This window comes from Gastrolobium bilobum, unplaced genomic scaffold (genome assembly GCF_033153095.1).
Source record: "Gastrolobium bilobum isolate Gb01-03AN ecotype WA unplaced genomic scaffold, APGP_CSIRO_Gbil_v1 utg22474, whole genome shotgun sequence".
NCBI lineage: Eukaryota > Viridiplantae > Streptophyta > Magnoliopsida > Fabales > Fabaceae > Gastrolobium > Gastrolobium bilobum.
In genome coordinates this window covers 181,940-186,023 of record NW_026896591.1, presented here as the reverse complement: position 1 = coordinate 186,023, position 4,084 = coordinate 181,940, and the positions used below count along the sequence as shown (strand labels likewise).

Genomic DNA, 4,084 nt, shown 5'->3' with positions numbered 1-4,084 from the left:
ATAAGCGATTCGGATGTGAATAGTCCCACAAAACAGAACTCGGGAGGTGCTTGTGAATTCAGTACATTTTTCTAAAAACCTGCTGACTTGCAAAATTCATAATAAATCGTGCTTACATAGTTTGAACATAATTTGTACATAATCTGAAAGTACACATCTGGGGCTTTACGTGCATATAAATTATGACTCATTCAGAGGTCTGTAGCCCCAGAACGACAACTTGCAAAGTGCTCGCAAAATCAGTTTTCTAAAAAAAAACAGCCCTTAAAATAAAGGTTCAGGAATTATTTTCACAAAACATTTTTCAGAATTATCCAAGGTGCTAACTGATTAGAAAGTCTCAAAACAGTAGCTAAATCATGCGTTAAAAATAATCCAACTTCTCAGATGAGTACAGTCATCCAAACAATGAAACAGTAACAACAATTGTTCAAACAGCAGCACATAACAGCAAAACGTCCATATAATTATGTCTTCAAATGCTCTTCCGTCCTCCTGCCATTTTATAAAAATAGCAACCCCAAAGGGGTGAGAAAAATCCCAGTAGTGTGGCAGAAAATCCAGTATTGCAACAATATTAATTTAAAACCAGAATTTTCAACATTGTCACATCATCAAATACATTCCGAACAGATATTAAAATATCATCAGAGTACGTATATAACGCCAGAATACTAATCAAGTTGCGTATATAACGCCAGTAGTTTGTACGTTCATAGCTGCAGTGCACGTACAAACTGTTAGTACAGTGGATATTCCATATTTGGCTCCCATCAAAAGTGAATTCCAACTGTGACCTATGCGGACTGAAGCCAAGTGTCCCTGTCTCTGGTACCTGAGGGATGCCTATATGATGCGTGCTCAATCATATGCTTAGTTTCATAAAATATTTCTGTTTCCAATACTGTATGTAAATGGATGCATGAGATGCTATGTTTTGCTTCACACACATGACAAAATGCAAAATTATGATGTTCATGCTCATCATCATTCTTCGTCATCATAAGTCATAGTTCACAAAGACTATGACACCACACTTTCAATTAGCATGTGTATACAAAACAGAATTTTCCTCCAATCATATTCAAATCAGATTTCACATGCTTTCAAACATAATTTTGTTACGGAAACATGAGAGCAACAAATCAAAAATTCCATGATCTAAATTAATAGTCACAATAGGTTTAACTACCTAACACATACCTCGCGTTCCACAAAATAATTTACCAAACAGCTGCGAATCAGTCCATAACTCACAAAATATGCGCACCTATACACAAGTATAATCAATTAGAATACGTTCCATACTACAAAAAAACAGGCATTTTGCGGCGGTTCATTTTTGGTATACGCGACGGTTACAACCGCCCCTATACCAAAAATGAACCGCCGCTAAATGCCTGTTTTTTTGTCTATAAGTTACCCACAAGTTCCCGTGCTAAGGGACTCTTGTACCCATTCGGCCTTCATAGATCTTTCCTACACAATTTTCTGGTTTCCAATAAATTATCCCCTAACTAACAGTGAGGAATTCCAATGACTAAATCAAAAAAGAATCGGTTTTAGTATGTAGGGGGTACATGACATTTAAAATTTTAACTCAACAAGGCCATGGTTGAGTGGAGGAAGGCTTAACTACATGTTGTATACTCAATCAAACATGGTACATGTTAAGGCTCACCAAAACAGAAAAACAATTTACGCAAGAGAGCTACTTCCAAGTTTCAAAAACAATTCTCTGAGTGATTAAGAGATAAGTCTAAATCGGTCAACAAGGGCAGAATTGATGAATGAAAAAGCCAAAGGAAAATACTTTCTGATTCTACATGGGATGGCCGAATATGAGGGCAAGACAAAAGAGTGATAAACAATCTATACTCAAGCCAACTCCCACTAACATCAAGGTGCGCTAAAAGCATTCCTACAGCATGCTGTCTTTTTAGAATTTAAGTAGGACTTGGCACAATAGAAGGTCCACCAAAACAGTCCAGCAAAATATAAAAGTAGTTTGAAAGCAAGACATACATTCTCCTAGCCTGCCCCCAAAACCGAAACAGAAAGGGGTGATGAGTTTTTGGTTTAAGTTGGTTACCTTCTTGACTACCACCCATGCTTTCCAATCGAACAAAGCACCTCCCTTTACTGGTTCCTGAGCTTCCAAGACATGAATTCAGTTGCATGCAAGGGAAAAGGAAGGTACTACCATAGCCCTTTGTTTGTTGGTGTACGGCCGAAGGGAAAAGAGGGAACAAGAGGGTAATGAAGCTGTCACACCTCTTTAAACTTCACGGTTTCAAGTTCTTGTTGCTAAATGTGGTCCGGCCAACTAGAAAAAAGGGGAGATGAAATGCTAAACAATTTGTTCCCTGCCTAAGGAGCTCAAGGTGGAGGGTGTAGTAGATGAGATAGAGTTTCAGCCTTTGAAATATTAAGCATTGATTTCTCGGTCACCAAGAGGGCTTGGCCGACCCTAAAGGAGAAAGTTCATTGTCCATTTTGGTGTGAATGTGGCGGACATGCAGGGAGGAGTATGAGACACACATGAAAAGAATTAGAGGCCATGTGTCGTTCATGCAAGAGAGTTTCAAGTTTTATTGCGGACATCCATTTTCTTTAGTCAAAACATGTGGCGGTCATGTAAGGGAATAAAAGGGCTAGGTGTCACGCATGCAAGAGGTTTGTGATATTAGTTGCCATGTGTAGATCTTAAACCAATCATGGACAGCCTTGAAAGATCTTTGGATAAGGTTAAGATGGATGAGAGTGTTGGGCTAAATTCAAAAAGCATTTTGGGCCGTAGCCCATCACATGAAATGGGGCCCAAACATATAAATCCAATGCTCTCCTATCTTAATAATTAACTCATGTATATTATTTTATGTACCCTCCAATTAATAACTAAGGGTTTACTCTTTGAAACAAAATTAATAGCACACTTTTAATGAGTACTCATATAATTTCAAGTAGTGTCATGCTTCCTGTATATTATAATTAAATTATTCCTATACTCATAACTAGAATTTCACAAGCATAAAATAGGTATTCACCTTCCATGGTAATACAAATAATTTCCCTAATTTAATTTAACTCCATTCTAAGGCAACATTTATTTAATTTAAAGGCAAGTTCTCTACCACATTCCTAATTGCACTTTAAATGGGTTCCTAATTAGACGAGATGTTACACTAAGCGTAGCAATTAAAGTTAATATTGTGTGTTTAATGAGTAAGTGGCTATAAATACCCTTATTATGGGCACAAAACCCTAGACTCTTCAGCCTCCTACGTGACTTTTGCTGGTGTGTGAGCTCTCCTTGCTGCCACCTTCATTCTTGGTCATTCTTGCTTGGTTTTGTGTGAAGTCTTCACCTTTTCTTCTCTTTTTATATCATCTAAACACTTGGTTGGAGTGAGGGTGAGCTTGTGAGTGAAAAGGGCAGTCATTTTCTGAGTTGGAGACTATTTTGAGGAACCTTGAGTGCTGACTTGGTTAATTGTGTTGTTGGAGCCTTTGCTATGGCATTTGGAGCACCAATGAGTGATCTTTGAGTGCAAAGAAACCACATTTGAGTTCATTTTCGTTTTCTTGGTGAAGTCAGAACCTTTGGTGTTGGTAGTGAGCTTCAAGAGCATCTCTCTTTTCTGTTTGAAGCTTGGGTACGTGGTTGAATCCTGCAGATACTAAACTTTATCATATTGCGTATATAACGCCAAATATACTAATCAAGATGCGTATATAACGCCAAATATACTAGTCAAGATGCGTATATAACGCCTAAAATGTACAGCACCGTCGTGCCTGTACACACAAGTATAGTGGAGGTCCCTCCCTTAATGGCTCCTCGGAGGGTTCCAATTGTAACCTAAATGGACTGAAGCCAAGTGTCCCATACCCTGGTACCGCAGGGATGCCTATATGATGCGTGCTCAATCGTATGCTTATTTTTAATATTTATATTCAGATGTCAACGTGAAACTTATGCATGTATGCTATGACATGGTTCGCACACAAACACGCAATTAAAATCATGGAATGTGTATGCATGACTAGATAATAATCAAGATATCATATGTCTCATGGATTT

The 4,084-nt window shown here is 38.1% G+C and overlaps 1 long non-coding RNA gene across 1 annotated transcript; it reads right to left on the bottom strand.

The window, feature by feature from the left end:
• Positions 1 to 325: 325 nt before the first annotated feature.
• On the bottom strand, positions 326 to 2,494 carry LOC133300796 (uncharacterized). Its single transcript, XR_009750099.1, has 3 exons — positions 2,093 to 2,494; positions 1,204 to 1,270; positions 326 to 495 (listed from the first exon to the last, which is right to left on the bottom strand). It is a non-coding gene; the product is annotated as an uncharacterized LOC133300796 (long non-coding RNA).
• Positions 2,495 to 4,084: the final 1,590 nt, after the last annotated feature.